The sequence below is a fragment of the Nycticebus coucang genome, chromosome 4, assembly GCF_027406575.1.
Source record: "Nycticebus coucang isolate mNycCou1 chromosome 4, mNycCou1.pri, whole genome shotgun sequence".
Taxonomy (NCBI): Eukaryota; Metazoa; Chordata; class Mammalia; order Primates; family Lorisidae; genus Nycticebus; species Nycticebus coucang.
Genome location: NC_069783.1, coordinates 95,925,802 through 95,946,781, shown reverse-complemented (window position 1 = coordinate 95,946,781; position 20,980 = coordinate 95,925,802).

The following is a 20,980-nucleotide window of genomic DNA, read 5'->3' as shown; positions in this document are numbered from 1 at the left end:
ATTCTCCTGCCTTGGCCTCCCAGAGTGCTAGGATTACAGGCATGACCCACTGTGTCTGACCTAATATGTGTCTTAATAATTATAATAACAAAGTTATTGCTATCAAGGGGAAAATAAAGTATGTGATTGAATTTTTCTAAAAATAGGATGTTAGAATATTTTTCCTTTATAAACCATAAAGAAATACAATAATACCTCATTCATCTGACATAATTTGGGGACCCTGGAGGTAACTGAAAACTGAAAAGTATCCAATATTAAGGTGAGACAAAGGTCAATTTAAACCAGCACAGTTAATGTCACAGTTAATGACTAAAAAAGCATTAGGGAGGTGCAACTGACTCAGATCTGTTATCATAAAAGACAAATCATTTTTAATAGCTACATTAATTGTTCATGTGAAAATACCTCTTATAAAGTAAATTTAAGTATCTGTGAAAAATTCATATTAGTTTCTCAAATCCCTTTTCTCCACAGTGAAATGTTTAATTTATATCTGTGATTAAATTAATGAATAGATCTTTACTAATTTACTACGAAGTTTGTTGTGACTGTTCAATCTACATATAAATCAAAAGAGGTAATAAATAGAGTCAATGTTATTGAGTGGATTTTGCAAATAATCTCAACTTGGAAAAATTGCATTGAGCAGAATTCAAAGAATGACAATTTCCCCAATGCCAGTACCTCCTGCATAATAATCTCCTAACCCCTTGCATTGCCACTCATCTGTTTTTATTTTTATTTGTCTGCATTTTATATGTGTGTGTGTATATATACATATGTGCAAAAGTTGGGGATACGATAAAAGGGTGAGGGCATTTCCTCCTAAAGTCATTTTGGGTCATTATTGAACAGATCCCATCCAGGACTATTTGATTTTCTAGGGAATGTTACCTAGGTTCCTTAGGTTTACGAATAACTACTAATCATGGCCCAGCTTCTTAATTTAAAATTTTTGTCCAGTATATTTGCAAACAAGTTCTGTCTGATAAAGAATATTACCCTAACGATTACAGCTTTCTTGCCCTGTTAGGACACTAACCAATTTGGAACATTACTCCCTACCCACACCCCCACCAAATTTCATATGTTGACGTTGTAGCCCCCATTTCCTTAGAACTCATTTGGAGATTCTATGGGCAGGGTTAGAGTGCAGTGGCATCAGCCCATTATAACTCACTACAAATTCAAACTCTTGGGCTCCAGGGATCCTCCTGCCTCAGCCTCCCGAGTACCTGGGGCTACATGCCTACACCATCACAATTTTTCTATTTTTAGTACAGATGAGGTCTTGCTCTTTCTCAGGCTGGTCATGAACTCCTGAACTCAAGTGATCCTCCAGATGAGGCCTTTAAAGAGGCAATTAAGTTGAAACTAGGCATTAGAGCAGTCCCTAATCAAATGTGACTGGTGTTCTTATCAGAAGAAACGTGGACACGACTCATACACATGAAGCCATGAAGAGAAGATGGACATCTACAAGCCAAGGAGAGATGCCTTAGAAGGAACCAATTCCACCAACACTCGGTCACAGACTTCCAGCCTCCAGAACTATGAGAAAATATGTTTCAGTTATTTAAGTCATTCAGTCTGGGGTACTCTATTATGGCAGCCCAAGCAAACCAAAACTCTTAGGTAAGTCATGTCAGAATATCTTTCCTGACTGACTAAATACCCTCTTGAATTCTACTTGGACACAGCTTTAACGTCCTGCCGAATCTCTCAGGTATGTGGTAAATGAAGCTTCTAGATCAGGCGTCCTCAAACTTTTTAAACAGGGGGCCAATTCACTGTCCCTCAGACTGTTGGAGGGCTGGACTATAGTTTAAAAAAAGAAAAAACTATGAACAAATTCCTATGCACATGTCTAAGACTGCACATGTCTTATTTTGAAGTAAAAAAAACAAAACGGGAACAAATATAATCACACCGCCTCATGTGGCCCGCGGGCCGCAGTTTGAGGACCCCTATATCTAGATGCACAAGAAAGCCACGTTTTCAACCTCTTGAACATTTCACTTTGGAATAAATTAAAAATAAAGTCATTGTTGTTTTTCGCTTATTTGATGTTTATTCCATCTGAGTACTCATTTTCTAATGTTCTATTGCTAGTTCTTTTAATATTTGGAATATCAATCAATATGCTGTGAGCCAATCTTCTCGTCAGCTTTGATTTTGTGTTTTCTTCAGTTTTTAGCATCCCACAGGGATTTCAGTGAGAAGCACCCTAGGCTCAGTCATCTCCCAGCTTATTCAGATAATTCTCCTTCTTTCCTGGTGTTATCTTTGGTCAAAGGGAGCTGAGAGATTTTGGCCACTGGAACCCTGAAATGCTTTTTAAAATAAAGCATCCAGGCAGATGAAATGGAGGTATTTCCAAGCTTAAGAAAGCTTTCAGAGCAAAGTTGATCTGGCACATCATGGCGGCTGCTCAGCGGGGGAGAATGACATTGGATACTCTGTACCAGCACCATTTCCTGATGTTAGCTGACATAAAATCTAATATAACCCTTTTGCAATTCATCTGGCACCAAATCTTTAATCCCATTCATCAGAATCTGACACTTCATTCACATTAAGAACCTCCTCTATTTATATTAGTAAAATAGCTATTTCCCACCCCTAGGGGGTTTAAATTTCTTCCATTTCCCAAAGATAGAGAATAGGCCCTCTTTTCACATGGAGATGGCAGGTAGTTGTTTTTATTTAGAAAAATGTCAGGTAATTTTCAGGAAGAAAATGTCTCTGCTCATTCAAGGCTCTAGGAGACGATAAGGAAGCACTTAGCACAGTGCAGAAAATGGCATCAGGGTATTTGGATAATTAATAGCTACTTCACAAAATAATTAATTTAAAATTAAGTAATATAATTGAAAAGTGGATAATTAGTGGGAACTAATTGAGATGCAGAGTACAGGCTGGGTTGGAGGGGGGCACAAGGAAAGTGGGAGTGAGTTTGAAGTTTAGGGACCCTGGCCTCCCGTGAATAGCCATGGGAACAGAGGCAAAGAAATTACTGCACTTACTTTCTTTAATACCCAAAAGAAAATCAGCAGGAGATACTCTGAATGCCCGTGTCTAGAAGGTGTTGTCTATTGCCCAAGGGCCAAGGAAGCCTGCTCAAGGCATTGCTGAGCTTGTTGCTTGAGGTTTGAAGAATGAACAATGCCATGGGCTCTGAGCACCTGTTCATGCCAGGCACTGGCTGGCAGAATCTCACCTCACCAGCAGCTCTGAAGAAAAGATAACCCCCCTGCTCCCTTGATAGGTGAGGAAATTAATTTCAGCTCATAGAGCTGAGAACTCCGTCATTAATCACTTAGGGGTCAATTTGTACCCAAAGTTCCAAATTGACTCCCAAAATTCATGTCACCCAGACACCAGTAAGTCTAAGGTGGATCATCAAAGGTATTATGAATGGCCTGGAATCAATGAGCACTTTTCTTCACTGTCTATTTTATTTTTTAGGCAATATTGCAACAATGATTACATAGCATATTTTGTAAAAATCACACTCCACAAAACCTAGTCATTGAAATATGAAGGAAAGTAATGTTATCCCTACCTTATTACCTTACAGCCTATTTATTCTTCCTGTTCGTCAGTGATTTGATTTTTTTTCATGTGCCCTACACTGGTATTTCTTGAAGTTATTTTGCTGTGTGACCCTGGCCGTGTCCTTAAAACTTACCTTTGTACAAGCTTGATGTTAGCATTACACAAGTGTTTTTCTGACATCTTCAGGAGGAATGAACCCATGCTAAGACTGCATTAATCAACCAATATTTACTGAGTTCCTAAAAAACATATCAGGCACTAAAAAGAAGTCCTAGGTTCTAAGGATACAGAAATGAATACAACACAGTCCTCAACCTTAATATGCTTCAGATCTGGTGAGAAAAAAGAAGTAAACAATTTAAATACAGCTCACAGCAACTAGTTAATTCAGAGAAGACAACTTAAACAGTTGCATGAAATATTTTTCCAGATGACTTAAGAATATCCAAGAGTTGGGTGGAACCTGTGGCTCAGTGAGTAGGGCACCAGCCTCATATACCGAGGGTGGTGGGTTTGAACCCAGCCCCGACCAAATGGCAACAAAAAGTAGCTGGGCATTGTGGTGGATGCCCATAGTCCCAGCTACTCGGGAGGCTGAGGCAAGAGAATCGCCTAAGTCCAGGAGTTGGAGGTTGCTGTGAGTTGTGACACCATGGCACTCTACTAAGGGCAATAAAGTGAGACTATGTCTATTAAAAAAAAGAATATTCAGGAGTTAATATGACAGTGAAATATTAATAGGCCAATGTCCAGAGAAATGAATGCCCTACTCCATTTGTGCTGCTATAACAAAATACTTAAGACTGAGTGATTTATAAAGAATTAACATATCAGTGTAACCTGGCTTATTGTACCCTCATTGAATCCCCAACAATAAAAAAAAAGAAAAAAGAATTAACATTTATTTTCTCACAGTTCTAGAGGTTGGGAAATCCAAGACCATAGCAGGTTTGGTTGTCTAGTGAAAGCTGCTCTCTGCTTCTACAGTGGCACGTTACTGTTTCATCCTCTGGGGGGGAAGTAATGTGCCTTCCCTGGCAGAAGGCAGAAAGGCTTCATGACAGAAACCCTACATGAAGGCTCTTTCATAAGGCCCCTGATTTCATTCATAAGGGAGGGGTCCTGATGGCTTAATCACTTCTTAAAGGCCTTACCTCTTAATATCATCACATTGGCAACACCTGAATTTTGGAGAGGACATATTTGGATCATAACATTCTACCTCCCTGATGTCTCAAACTTCTTGTCCTTCTCCTATACAGAATACAGTTATGTATCAATTAATAGCAGGGATATGCTCTGAGAAATGCATTGTGAGGCAACTTTGTCATTGTGCAAACATCACAGAGTGTCCTTATACAAACCTAGATGGCAGGATCTACTACACACCTAGGCTATATGGTGACCTATTGCTCCTAGGCTACAAACCTATGCAGCATGCCAATGTACTGAAACTGGAGGTGATGGTAACACAATGGTAAGTATTTGTGTAGCTAAACACACTTAAACATAGAAGAAATACAATAAAAATATGATATAAAAGATTAAAATGATATACCTGCATAGGCCACTTACCATAAATGGAGCTCACAGGACTAGAAGGTGCTCTGGATGAGTCAGTGAGTGAGTGGTAAGTGAATGTGAAGGCCTAGGACATTACTGTATGCTACTATTGACCTTATAAACATGATACATTTAGGCTATACTAAATTTATTAAATTAAATTTTTTTTCTATAATTAACTTTAGCTTACCATTTTTTACATTATAAACTTTAAAAATTTTTTTTAAATTTTGACTCTTATATAGTAACAGTGAACTTAAAACATACCTTGTACTGCTATATAAAAATATTTTCTTTCTTTATATTCCTATTCTACAAACTTTTTCTATTTAAACAAAAATTTTAGGCCTAACCTGGTGCTCACACCTATAATTCTACCATTCTGGGAGGCTGAGGCAGGAGGATCATTTGTGGCTGGGAGTTTGAAACCAGCCTGAGCAAGAGCAAATCCCCATCTCCACAAAAAATAGAAAAAAAAATAGCCAGGTATTGTGATGGGTGCCCGTAGTTCCAGTTACACAGGAAGCTGAGGCAGAAGGATCACTTGAATCCAGGAGTTGGAGGCTGCAGGGAACAATGATCAATATACTGCATACTAGCAGGGGCAACGGAATATGACTGTCTCAAAAAAAAAAAAATTACTTTTGCTTTTTAAACTGTTTTGTTAAAAACTAAGACACAAACACATACATTAGCCTAGGCTAGTATTTTTCTACCTTTTTTATTTTATTCCACTGCACATTTAAATCTATAGTTACACTTCCATGGCCCACTTAAAATATGTTGATCAAAAAAAAAAAGAGTGAAAAAAAGGAATATACTTACTACACTTTGATCTTCTTTTAAAAATAATTTAATCTTTAAAAATTTTTGCAGCACACCTAAAGTCCTCTTACAGCATGGCACACAGGTTGAAAATCACTGGCCTAGGCCTACACAGGGTCAGAATCATCAATCTCCCTGTCTTCCACTTCCACATCTGTCCCACTGGGAGGTCTTAAGGGGCAATAATAGGCATGGTTCTGTCATTCCCTGTGACAACAATGCCTCCTTCTGGACACCTCCTAAAGGACCTGCCTGAGCCTGTTTTACAGTTTACTTTTTTTTTTTAATGAGTAGAAGGAGTGAACTCTGAAATAATGATAAAAAGTGTAGTATCGTAAATACATAAACCAGTAACATGGTCATTTATTATCAAGCATTAAGTACAGTACACAATTGATGTGTTGTACTTTCATATGGCTGCCAACAGAATAGAAGGGTTTACACCAGGATCACCACATGATTAATGCATTGTGCTATGGTGGCTTTACAATGGCTGCAATATGGCTAGACAATACAGATTTTCCAGGTTCATTATAATCTCACAGGGCCACCATCTTATGTGCAGGCTCATTATTGATTGAAATGTTGCTAAGCAATGCATGAGTGCACTATCATTCCCTCCCAGTAGCTCCAGAAGTCTTAAATTTGTTTCAGCATCAAACCAAAAGTCTAATGTCGACAATCTCAACTGATCTAAATCAGAAATGAGTGAGAATCAAAGCATAAATTCATCCTGAGAAAAAAGTAAGCCTATGAAATCAAACAAGTTATGTGCTTCCGAAATATAATGGTGAGCATTAGACATTGCCATTCAAAAAGGGAGAAGTATATCATCCAAAAGACCACCAAGATGGATCAACAGTAGGAAAGAAAGCTTTATTGATGATACCGGTTTGCAAACTAGGAAGAGATAGTTTCTTGAATGGACCGGAGGTGTTCTCTCCTGGATGAGGGAAGGGACAGGTTGGGCTTTTATGCCTCACAGCGTCTGTATAACACAGTGGAGTCATGCATATTCAGGAGATTTGGGGGAGAATCTGTACACATTTATCAGGGGAGCCAAGCACATGCACAATGAGAAAACCTGTATGTAACATACATCCCGCATTCACTTAGCTTTAAAATGAGATGGAATTTATCTCTACATCAAAAGGTGAACTACAGAATACAAAGACATTTATTTTGTGCACAGCGTCTATAAGCTGGCTGAAACTGGCTTAAGATCTACAGTCGCTTATTAGAAGATATTTGAGGCTGGGTGCGGTGGATCATGCCTGTAACCCTAGCACTCTGGGAGGCCAAGGCAGATGGATTGCCTGAGCTCAGGAGTTCAAGGCCAGCCTGAGCAAAGCAACACCCTGTCTGTAAAAATAGCCGGGCATTGTAGTGAACACCTGTTATCACAGCTACTTGGGAGACTGAGGCAAGAGGATCTCTTGAGCCCAAGAATTTGAGGTTGCTGTAAGCTATGACACCACAGGACTCTACCAAGGGCAACAAAGTGAGACTCTGTCTCAAAAAAAAATGTAAGATGTTTGCAAGGCTCATCCTCTGAACAATTAGAGTTGTAGTGGTCTGGGTTATAAATCAGAATTCGAAGGAGTCTAATAGCTCCTATTGTTAGGGAGTTTAGGAAGAGTAAACTTGCCAAAGTTCTCGTAGCTATAGGAATTCAGAAATTTGCCATGGCAGCTGGGCCCTGAATCCTCAACTCACAGATAACTTTTGTTTCCTTAACCTTAGGGTCCATCTTAGTTGTTAAGGGGTGTCCTAGATCACAAATAGAAAAGCAGAAAAGAATAATAGGTCTTAAGTAAGTGCAAAACCCAATAATGAAAACAACATTAAATCTTGAGGCCTCAGAGTAGTTTTTCCTGACTTCATGTCCTGCCTACAGAACACATCAGGTCAGGAGTTGGGTATTCAAGGCTCTAAGGGACCCCCACCCATGGCTTTGCTGTGTGTAGCCACATTGCAGTTCTCAGGGGTTAGAGTCAGGTACCCATGGCTCTCACAGGATAGTGTTGCAGTGTAAGTCTGGGGTCTTGGGGATAGCTCCTTCTCCACTAAGCACTATCCTGGTGGGGGTTTTCTATGGCAGTTTCACCCCTTTGACAATTCTCTGCCTGGACCCAGTGCTGTCCAATACTACTTTTAAAATCTAAGTAGAGGGGCTGGGTATAGTAGCTCACACCTGTAATCCTAACCCTGGGAGGCTGAGGCAGGAGGATCACTTGAGCTCAGGACTTTGAGGCCAGCCTGAGCCAGGGTAATAACCTGTCTCTACTAAAAAGAGAAAAATTAGCTGAGCATGGTAGCACATGCCTGTTGTCCCAGCTCCTAAGTAGGCTGAGGCAGGAGGATCACTTGAGCTCAAGAGTTGGAGATTGCTGTGAGCTAGGCTGAGGCCATGACACTCTAGCCTGGGTCAGAGCAAGATTCTGTCTTTTAAAAAAAAATTAAGTGGAGCGGTGACTGTGGCTCAAGGAGTAGCGTGCCGGCCCCATATACCAGAGGTGGCAGGTTCAAACCTGGCCCCAGCCCCGGCCAAAAAATAGATTAAGTAGAGGAAGCCAGGCCTCTATAGATTGGAGTTAGCAACATATGGATATCACAAAAGGTTGCAGCTAAGATTTCTGGAGCAGTAACCCATACCAAGTCTGAGCCCACTTGAACCACAGCTTGGGAAGCCAGGGACTGCTGCTCCAGGAAACGGGGAGCAGAGTCTGAAGTTGCCTTAGTCATAAAGCAGGGTATCTTGTACAGAGTCTCTCAAGCACCTTGAACTCCTCCCTTGAAACCATTCGGCTCTCAAGGCCCTGGCTGTCCAGGCCTGTGAAGGGAGAGGGAGCCTTGAAGCTCTCCAGAATGCCTTCCAGGTCATTCTCCCATAATCTTAATAAGTAACCTTTGGCTTCTTTCCATCCGTACTAATCTTCTTATCAAACAATTGCTTGGCCACAACTTTAGTTTTCTTTGCTGAATATGCTTTTTTTTTTCTTTATGGGCCAGGCTGAGAATTTTCCAAATTTTACTTCTTGCTTCCCTTTGAATTACAAATTCTGTCTGAAAGTCATTTCTCCCCTCTCACATTTTTATTGCAAGCAGTTAAGAGAAGACATCCAGTCCCTACAACATTTGTGCTACTCAGAGATTTCTTCTGCTGAATATCCTAGCATTCTGTTCTTAAGTTTCGCCTTTCACAAAGTCCTAGGACATGGACATGATTCCTACAAGTCCTTTGTCACTTTGTAACAAGACAGTCTTCCTTCCAGTTTCCAATACCTCCTTCTTCATTTCCATCTGAAACCACATCAAGGTATCCTTCACTGTCCACATTTCCACCAACACTCTGAACATGACCAAATAAGCAACCTCTAGGAAGAATAAGGCTTCCCCTGAAACTCGCCTCTGCTTCTGAGCCCTCATCAGCATTGCTTTTCATGCCTCATCTACAGCAATGGAGGCTTTTTCTGGCATTCACTTCAAAACCGTTCCAGCCACTACCCATTACCAGTTCCAAAGCCACTTCTACATCTTAGGTATTGGTTATAGCAACATCCCACTTCTCTGGTACCAATTTCTGTCTTAGATTTTTTTTTTTTTTTTGTGCTGCTCCAACAGAATATCATGTCACAGACTGGGTATTTTACAAAGAACAGAAATTTACTTTCTCACTGTTCTGGAGGCTGGGTCCGATCCCATTAAGGAGGCTCCACCTACATTACCTAGTCAACTCCCAAAGGGCCTTGATGAATGGATTAATAAAATACCCTTCAATACTGTCACATTGGGAATTAGGTCGCAACATATGAATTTTGGTCAGGACACAAACGTTCAGCCTATAGCAGCAATATTACAAACAACTTTATGAAAAGGATAATATATCTTGACCAAGTTGGGTTTATTCTAGGAATCACAATCAACACAATCTACTATACTAACCAGTCTAAAAGATAACCATCCTGTGATTTTCGTCCATAAATGCAGAAAATTTGTTTAATAAAATACATCATCAGTTCACAAAAAAACCCCAAAAAGATTGCTAGTAAAGTAAAGAAACTTCTATAATTTGATAACTGTTATCCACTTAAAAACTATATCAAATATTAATATACATATATTTTTTTGTAGAGACAGAGTCTCACTTTATGGCCCTCAGTAGAGTGCCGTGGCCTCACACAGCTCACAGCAACCTCCAGCTCCTGGGCTTAAGCCATTCTCTTGCCTCAGCCTCCTGAGTAGCTGGGACTATAGGTGCCCGCCACAACGCCCGGCTATTTTTTGGTTGCAGTTTGGCTGGGGCCGGGTTTGAACCTGCCACCCTCGGTATATGGGGCCGGCGCCCTACCAACTGAGCCACAGGTGCCACCCCAAATATTAATATTTTTAATTGATTCTATAGTTTAGATGTTTATCCCCTTCAAAACTCATGTGACAACTTAATCCCCAATTTGGCATTTTCTTTGGGGGGGTGGGGTTAGGTTCTAGTTTTATTTTTTTTAAACAGAGTCTCACTCTGCTGACCAGGATAGAGTGCTGTGGCTTCAGTGTAGTTCACAGCAACCTCAAATCCTGAGCTTGAGCAATCCTCCTGCCTCAGCCTCCCGAATAGCTGGGTCTCTAGGTGCTCACCATAATGCATTGCTAATTTTTTCTATTTTTAGTAGAAATGGGGTCTCACTCTTGCTTAGGCTGGTTTCAACTCCTGAGTTCCTGGGATCCTCCTGCCTCAGCCTTCCAGAGTACTAGGAGCACAGGTATGACCACACCCAGCCCCAATCTGACAGTATTGAGAGGTGGGGCCTTCCAGAGGTAATTGTGCTATTAGGACTCTGCTCTCATGAATGGATTAGTCCACTTACAGATTAATGGATTATCAAAGGGTGTGGCATTAGTGGCTTTGTAAGAGGAGAGAGATCTGAGCGAGCACACTCAGCACCCTTGCCACTTGATGCCCTGTGCCACTTTGGGACTCTGCAGAGAGTCCCCACCAGCAGGACTTCTCAGCCTCCATAACTATAAGAAATAAATTCCTTTTCTGTTAAATTAGTGAATTTCGTGTATTCTGTTATAAGCAACAGAAAATGAACTAAGACAATTGACTAAAAACTTCCTTTGGGGATCAGAAGAAGACAAGGATGCTTGCGATCACCTCTTTTATTCAATATTGTAGTGAGATAACAGTGGCATAAAAATAATAAAATATGTAAAGGCAGTAAAAGAAGAAACAAAAACTGTTATTAACTTTGTTTTAGGTCATTTTGCGCCACAATAACAACCTACTTACAGACTGGGTAACTTATAAAGAATAGAAATTCATTTCTCACAGCTCTGGAGGCCAGGAGACCAAGATCAGGGTGCAGGCATCTGGTGTGGGCCTTCTTCCTGCCTCCTGGTGTGACAGAAGGTGAAGGGCAAGAGAAAGTGAACCCACTCCCACAAGCCCTTTATATAACAGCATTAAACAACTTACGAAGAGAGCCCTTGTGACGTAAGTATCTCCACAAAGTCTCCACCTTTCAGCACTGTTGCATTGGGGATTAAGTTTCCAGCATATTAAGTTTGAGGGACACATTTGTACCATGGCAATCTTTAATTAATATAGTTTTGTCATAGAAAAACATCAAAATAATCTATAAAGGAAATCCCAGAGTTAACAATCAAGTTTAGCAGCATCACGAGATAAAAAGTTAACATACAACATATGACCCAACAATTCCACTCCCAGGTATATAATCAAAAGAAATGGGGCAGCACCTATGGCTCAGTGAGTAGGGTGCCGGCCCCATATACTGAGGGTGGTGGGTTCAAACCCGGTCCCAGCCAAACTGCAACAAAAAAATAGCCGGGCGTTGTGGCAGGCACCTGTAGTCCCAGCTACTCAGAGGCTGAGGCAAGAGAATCACCTAAGCCCAAGAGCTGGAGGTTGCTGTGAGCTGTGTGAAGCCACGGCACTCTACCGAGAGCAACAAACTGAGACTCTGTCTCTAAAAAAAAAAATGAAAAGACCTGACCACACAAAAATTTCTACATGAATGTTCATAGCAGCATTATTTATAATAACTCGAAGCTGGAACCAATATAAATGTTCATCATTTGATGAATGGATTAATAAAATATGACATAGCTATATAATGTCATACAGTCAAACCTCAGCATCTGTAGTGGATTGGTTCTAGGACTTTCAAAGAATACCAAAAATCCATGAACACTTGAGTTCCTGATATACAATGGTATAGTATTTGTATATAATCTATGCATACCCTTCCATGTGCTTTAAATCATCTCTAGATTATTTATAATACCTAATACAATACAAACACTATGTAAACAGTTACAAACACTATGTAAATAGTTATTATACTGTACTGTTTAGAGACCAGTGACAAGAAAAAAGTTTGTACTTGTTCAATACAGATGCAACCATTCTTTTGTTTAAAAATATTTTCAATCAGTGGGTAGTTGAATCCATGAATGTAAACCCACAGATATGGAGGACTGACTGTATTATTCAGCAATAAAAAGAAAGGAAGTATTTACATGTCTATAACATGGATGAACTTTGAAAACATTGTCTTAAAGGCGAAAGAAGCGAGTAACAAAAGACGATATATTGCACGATTCCATTCACATTGAATGCTCAGAGTAGGCAAATCCATTGACAGACAGTAGATTGGGGTTACCTAGGGATGGGGAGAATGGGAGACTTGAAGGGTGACTATTAAAATGTGCAGGTTTTCTTTTTGGGATAACAAAAATGTTTGAAAGTTGATTGTGGTGATGGGTGCATATATATTATGACTATGCATATGTGAATATATTAATAGCCATTAGATTAAACACATTAAACTCTCTGCTGGATCAAATTTCCTCTCCAAGGTGGTGGGGGAGTAAGTACCTGCTCAGCCTGCAATTTTTAATCTTTAACATGCTAATATGTAGGATTAGGAACTGACCTACACTGATGGTGTTAATGTACATTGCTACCACTCTTCTGTAAACAACTTGGCATATTGGGTAAAATTAAAGAAATACATACCTGATGACCTAGCAATTCCACAGCCAGATATTTCTAGTGCAACAGAAATGCTTGCGTGTGGGTACCAAAAGATATTTCATAGAAGCATTACGCAGAATCATTCCAAAGTAGAAATAACCCGAATGGTCTTTAATTGAGGTATGGTCATACAATCATATGGACTATTACATAACAAAGCAAATGAATTCATTACAGCTACATGCAGGAACATAATCTTAAAAACCTAATGAAAAGCAAAAAATCACATGACTTCATGCATACGGTTTAAAGCGGGTGTAACTACATTATTCAAGAGTGCATAATTAGGCTATGAGACTATAAGGAGAAACAAAGGTGAAATTACCACAAAGGTCAGCAATGATTATCTTTGTGGAGAGGACTTCCAATGGAGAAAGGCCAACCAAGGCAATATTCCATTCTTTAACTGGGTTAATAGTTATAGGAATGTTACTTATTAGTATAAATTACCATAAGGTCTGCAAACTATGACCTATGGGCTAAATCCTGCCTGCCCTATGTTTCTGTAAATAAAGTTTTATTGGAACAGAGCCACACTCATCATTTACATATTGTCTACGGTTGCTTTCACACCACTAAGGCAGAGATGTATAGATGTGTCAAAGATCATACAGCCACAAAGCGTAAAAATATTTAGTATCTGGTCCTTTGCAGAAAAAGTTTTTCAACTTCTACTCTATAGTAATTTGGTAATCTGTACTTCATGTTTCATGTTTTTTAATAGATGCATTATATTTTCAGTTTTTGCCCAGGGCTGGGTTTGAACCCATCACCTCCAGCATATGAGGCTGGCGCCCTACTCCTTTGAACCACAGGCACCATCCAGATGCATTATATTTTATAGTTTAAAAAGGTTAGAGAAGAATGCAGTGTGATAAGTATAATGACAACAGCCAGCCCCATAGGAACAGGCCTTCACATGAGAAGGGCGAAGAGAGTAAGGAAATATTTTTGGGAGTTGGGAATTGATGCTTGAAAGTACCTTAAATTCTAAGTAAGAGTCAGTCTTATAAAAAGGTAAGAGGAGTTCTATTTCTGAGAATAAGGTAGGCAAGGTTACTCAAAATAGCACTCATGCTGAAAATCAATTTCAAATAGTGTATGAAATATATTTTAAAATACTAATATAACAAAAACATCAAAGAGCTTAGAAGAGAGTAAGAAATTATCTAAGTGGAAGCCTAGTCAGGTAAGTGGAGTTCTGCAGTTGTTTATGCCCTGGAGAGATCTGCCAATTTGGGCCAAAATGGAGGTTGGATTTTCCTAGCCTCATGGGAGAAAAATCACCAACCAGCATATGACCCAGCATGAAATTGGTCTTATGGGAGACTACATAAAGCTACAACTAACAGAAGGCTATTCCTTAAGCACACTTCCCTCAAGAAGACTATAAGGAAAATTGAATCAGTACTGAGAATGGTATGGAAAATAAAATTTCCCCTAAAGGGTCATAATCACAAACCAGGCTCTGTATAGATTTGTAGACTAAAACTACATCCCTTGGGTGATCCAATAAAACTTAACCCTTGAGGTTAGTTTAAACTCCTGGAGTAACTGTATCCTGAGACTGCTGGTGAAAATGAGCATAAATTCTCTCTAGAAGAAAGTACCTGCAGTCTAGAATAGGTAAAACTCCAAAGATAATTTTCCAAGTACAGCATTCAACATATAAACCAAGCAAAGAGATACACATGGTAATCAGACTCCTTAAGCAAGAACCAGTAAAACACTAGATTAGAGAAACTCCACTGAAAGGATTTTAGATAATTAGTTATCTGACAAAGAATACAAAATAATATTTGGTAAATTTATAAAACAATATTTGGGGGCGGCGCCTGTGGCTCAGTCGGTAAGGCGCCGGCCCCATGTACCGAGGGTGGCGGGTTCAAACCCAGCCCCGGCCAAACTGCAAAAAACCAAAAAATAGCCAGGCGTTGTGGCGGGCGCCTGTAGTCCCAGCTACTCGGGAGGCTGAGGCAAGAGAATCGCTTAAGCCCATGAGTTGGAGGTTGCTGTGAGCTGTGTGAGGCCACGGCACTCTACCGAGGGCAATAAAGTGAGACTCTGTCTCTACAAAAAAAAAAAAACAAAAAACAAAAAACAAAAAACAATATTTGGTAAATTTTTGGACGGCACCTGTGGCTCAGTCGGTAAGGCGCCGGCCCCATATACCGAGGGTGGTGGGTTCAAACCCTGCCCCAGCCGAACTGCAACCAAAAGATAGCCGGGCGTTGTGGTGGGCTCCTGTAGTCCCAGCTACTTGGGAGGCTGAGGCAAGAGAATCGCTTAAGCCCAGGAGTTGGAGATTGCTGTGAGCTGTGTGATGCCATGGCACTCTACCGAGGGCCATAAAGTGAGACTCTGTCTCTACAAAAAAAAAAAAAAAAACAATATTTGGTAAATTTTTCTATGGTGCATATTACAAGGGTAGAGCATAAATGTCTTAACACAATAATTAAGTAAGAGAGGTGAAGGCTCACCTCACTGAACAAGTTTGATGCAAGAATTCCAAATTATATTGGGCGGCGCCTGTGGCTCAGTCGGTAAGGCACTGGCCCCATATACCGAGGGTGACGGGTTCAAACTCGGCCCCGGCCAAACTGCAACCAAAAAATAGCCGGGTGTTGTGGCAGGCGCCTGTGGTCCCACCTACTCGGGAGGCTGAGGCGGGAGAATCACTTAAGCCCAGGAGTTGGAGTTGCTGTGAGCTGTGTGAGGCCACGGCACTCTACCAAGGGCCATAAAGTGAGACTCTGTCTCTACAAAAAAAAAAAAAATTCCAAATTATATATAAAATCAGCACATTGTACCCCATAAATGTGTTAATGTATACATGATTTATGTATTTATGATTTAATAAAAATAAATAAAGTTAACCATAAAAAAACAAAAAGAAAAAAATGTTAATGAAAAGCTACAAGGAGGCCAGGCAAGGTGGTGCACACTTATAATCCTAGGCCTTCTGGCCAAGGTGGGCAGATTGCCTGAGCTCAGGAGTTGAGACCAGCCTAAGCAGGAGCAAGACCCTGTCTCTACTAAAAATAGAAAAACTGAGGCAAGAGGATTGCTTGAGACTAAGACTTTGAGTTTACTCTGGGCTATGATGATGCCATGGCACTCTACCCAGGGCAAGAGAATGAGACTCCGTCTTAAAAAACAAACCACAAAAACAAAAATAGATTATGCCCATAGGAAGTAAGGAACTACAAAATGTGATATAATAGATTCGAATAATAACCAAACAGAACTTCTAGAAAGGAAAAATAAAATAATTGAAATTAAAAACACAATGAATTAAATAGAAGAAAATACACAAAGATAAATGCAAAGACTTGGAAAATAGAGTGACAGTCTAATATTTATTTAATAATAGTTTCAAAAGGAGAGAAGAGAGAATGAATAAGATACAAGAAATATTTGAAGATATTACCTGAGAATTTTTCAGTTGGTGTAAGATACTAAATATAGATTTAAAAAGCCAAATAAACCCTAAGCAGGGTAGAGTATAAGAAATTCAATCAGGGCGGCGCCTGTGGCTCAGTGAGTAGGGCGCCGGCCCCGTATGCCGAGGGTGGCGGGTTCAAACCCAGCCCCTGCCAAACTGCAATAAAAAAATAGCCGGGCGTTGTGGTGGGTGCCTGTAGTCCCAGCTGCTGGGGAGGCTGAGGCAAGAGAATTGCGTAAGCCCAAGTGTAGAGGTTGCTATGAGCTGTGTGACGCCACGGCACTCTACCCGAGGGCGGTAGAGTGAGACTCTGTCTCTACAAAAAAAAAGAAAAAAGAAATTCACATCAGAATCCATCGCAGTGAAACTGAAGAACACTAAAATCAAAGATAACTTAAAGAAGGTAGAGAAAAAAGGCATATTACTTTCTTTTCTTTTTCTTTTTTTTGGGGGGGGGAATTCATTGAAGGTACAAAGAATTAGTTTACACTGATTGCATTTGTTAGGTAAATTCCCTCTTATAATTGCATCCCATCCCCAGGAGGTACACCATACACCATTCCCCCCCAACCCTCCCCCCCTCATTCCCCACTTCCTCATCCCCATATCCCCATCATGTAGTGTATTACTTTCAAAGAAACAACAGACTACAACTGACTACTTAGCACCAACAGGGGAAGCCCCAAGGCGGTGGAATAACATCTTCAATGTGCTAAAGGCAGTAAATGCCAATGAAGAACTATTACTTGGAGGCTGAGGCAAGAGTATCACTTGAACCCAGGAGTTTAAGGTTGCTGTGAGCTATGATGATGCCACAACACTCTACCCAGGGAGACAGAGACTTGGTCTCAAAAAACAAACAAACAAAAAATAACAGCCTTTGAACAGCCACAGTCTTGACCATCTTTCAAGAAAGTGTCTAGAAACAAAGACTGAGTTTTCCAAGACAATAAAAATAACGCTAAAGTATATTCTTTAGGTAGAAGGAGAGTGACGACAGTTGGGACTACTATGATAAAAGAAGAAATGGGGGGAAAGATCAAAATAAAATGAAATAGATGGATAAAACTAAACAAAGATTGTATAAAGCAATTCTGTTGGTCTGGGCACCATGGTTCATGCCTGAAATCCCAGCACTTTGGGAGGCTGAAGGGAGAGTTTGAGATCAGCATGAGTAACATGATGAGACCCCATCTCTGCAAAAAAAATTAAAAACTTACCCAGGGGTGGTGGTACATGCCTATAGTCCTGCCTACTCAGGAGGCTGAGGCAAGAGGATCACTTCAGCCCAGGAGTTTGAGGCTACAGTAAGCTGTGATTGCACATTGCACCCCAGCCTGGGCATTAGAGTCTCTAAAAAAAAAAATTAAAAATTAAATAATATTAATACTAGAGAGGGTGACAGTAAAAAGACAGAATTAAAGTAAATGACAACATTTACATACAAGTAGGCAGAATGGTAAAAGGAGTTTGTAAATGTTTGTAAGGTTCCTCTGTTGTCCAGGAGTAGGCTAAATGCACCAAGATAGACTTTGAGAGATTAAAGACTTAGGTTTTAATTCCTAGAGCAGTCATTAACAAAACAGAAACATACCATATTGCTTTTAAACTACTAGAGGACTTCAAAAGTAGAATAACAAAAATATTAAATTAATTTAAAAAGAGTAAAGAGAGAAAAAAATGAGTAAATCAGGGAATCAGAGGTGCTTTACAAATCATGGAACTGGTAATACAGACCTCATGGTCGAGGTCACTGTTAAATAAAGTGAAAGCAGGCACTCCTACTTGGCAATTATCAGAGGAAGGCACAGGATGAGAACAGAGGCAGACTGTTTCACCATCTGCACAGCCGCGTGCTACTCAATGGGCTCCCAGCTTCCTCCAAAACATTTGATGATTTCATGATGTGTTTTTAACGTGGATGTCATCCAAAGATGTTGTCATTCATAGCTGTTGTCCCTCTTATACTCAAAACTAAATGGACCCACTCCCTGGTGAGACTCTGACAACCTCCCTTGAGGAGCCAATGGGTTCACAAAAAACCACTTGACCACCCACCTGTATTGTGAATGTCCCTCTTGTTACTGGCACAGTTTCTCTCTCCAGGAAGAAGAGTCGCCTTTGTTGCATTTGAGGAACTCTCTTCCTCCTATAAGACAAATAGTTTTAGTAACTGTAAGAGCTGAGCTTGGGAGCCATTGTTTAAGCTTTCCTGTGCTGGGTTTTATGATAAATTGAGACTTTTGTTTTGTTTTGTTTTTCTTCCTTGCAGAGGAAATCAAATGCAGCCAGCCTCTTAATAGTAGGCTGAATCCAATGTGGCAAAGGCAACAAAGTCAGGAAGTTCAAGTGATGGCTTTCAGGATGGGTCCAAACAAAAACACCACCCCCACCTCACTGAAGCTTCAATGCTAAAGCAAAAGGTGCAAGAAATGATGCCTTTGAGAAATACAGAACTCAGGTCTCTGTCATCTCTTCTCAGATGGCGTTTCTCTTTGTTTTAGTCATTCAACGAACATTTATTCAGCACCTACTGGCATCTGCCCAGCACTATGCCAGTCAGTTGAGGAGCCTACTGTGTAGTCCAAGCACACAGACTGTGGGAGGCAGCAGGAGCAATGCTAGGAAGGGGTGAGCGTAGGGATGTGGGAGGGCACCAGGGAGGCCCCACTTCAACTGGCTGAGGAAGAGAGGAGTCTCTCGGATGACTTCAGGATAAAGGGAGATAAATTAAGTCAGCTGGGCAGCATTTAAAAAGGAGAGGTCTAGACATTCCAGACAGAAAGAGCGGCTGGTGCAAAAGATGAGGCACACAGACAAGCAGCCCCTCAAGCCACTGCAAGTTCTGTGCTTCAGAGAGGCCAGAGGGGAGGGGAGTGGGTGAGGCTAGCAAAGTTGTTCAAACCTGAATAAGTTCTGTATGAACATTTGAAATGGTAGGCCTACACCTGTGGCGAGGAATAGAATTTCTCAGGTGCGTGACCATGCCACTGTACTCATTTTTGGTAAACTGAGGATCCAGGTGTGATAGAAATCTGAGCAATAGTGAAAATTTAAGCAGGTCACAATGAAATATAGCTAAAGGCTGGGCACAGTGTCTCACACCTGCAATTCTAGCAATCTGGGAGGCCGAGACAGGAGGATTCCTTGAGCTTAGGAGTTTGAGACTAGCCTGAGCAGGAGTGAGACCTCTGTCTCTTACTAAAAATAGAAAAATTACATGGGTGTTGTGGCAGGTACCTGTAGTCCCAGCTATTTGGGAAGATGAGGCAGGAGGATGGCATGAGGTCAGGAGTTTGAGGTTGCTGTGAGCTAGTCTGACAGCATGGTACTCTAGCTTGGGTGACAGAACAAGACTATCTGAAAACAAAAACAAATTGCAACTCTATGACCTTGACTGCTCAACTTCTGGATGACTCCATTTTTTTAAATCTATAAAACAATTAAAATATCTACTCCAGAGGCTTATGGACATAAAGTGTTTTATGAATTTTAGGCGCAAATATGATATAATGGTAGTTAGTAACAACGGCATCAAGGAACACTGCATGTAGCATTAGCAATATTAGCCTGCTAATCCGCATTATCATCTCAAGGTGAATAACTCTTTCCACCCCTGTGCATGATGAGAGACAGGAAGGAAAGAAGAATAGAGAAGCAGAGGGAATGGAAGGGGTGGGTGGAAGACTCCAGAATCCCAGAGTCCCTGGGGACCCCTGACAGAGGAAAGCCTGCCTCTGTCAGGAAGAATGAGGAAGAGGGGGTGGGGGCATTTGGCTGACCTGCAGAAGGGTCCGGAAAGGGACATGGCCAGTTGTACAGTGGGCAGATAAATGCAAATGTGAGTGTGTGTGAACCAACATTCTATGACTCTTGGCATATTTCTTGAATGGTTATCGTTGTACTCTCTTAATTTTTTAAAAATAAAACTTCTGGAGCAAGGAAATCCTAAATTGCTAAATGTATTCAGGTTTCATAGTGGTTTTCAGAGCACTAAAACATGAATGCAAGGCTAATGGAAGAAGCAGAGAAATATATTTGCATCCTATCAGAGTACTGGATGTATCAAACATGGCTAATGTGTATATGTAGGACTTTATGTGTCTCCTTTTTAGATAGAGCCATACCTAATTTAGGAACACTTGACTTAAATCGCACCTGACAATTATGGAGAGGAGTGAATGGAGCCCCAAGGGTTGAAAATGTGTCCACAGCCATAGCGCATGACACTGTTCTCATGGGGCAGGTGAGTGAGGTATACATACGAGGCTGCCCTTTCCTCTTTTCAAGGTGTGTGGCAGGTAGGGGAGGGGGACAGACTGGGAAGGAGAAAAGAGAGAAGGAACATGGACAAAGGAAGCATGAGACAAGGGCACATCCTAGTCCATTTGTGTTGCTATGACAAAATACAAAAGACTGGCTCATTTACCATAATAGAAATTTATTTCTCATGGTGTTAGTGGCTGTGAAGTCCAAGAATCAGGTGCTGGCAGGTTCCATTTCTGGTGAGGGCTCCAATCTCTGCT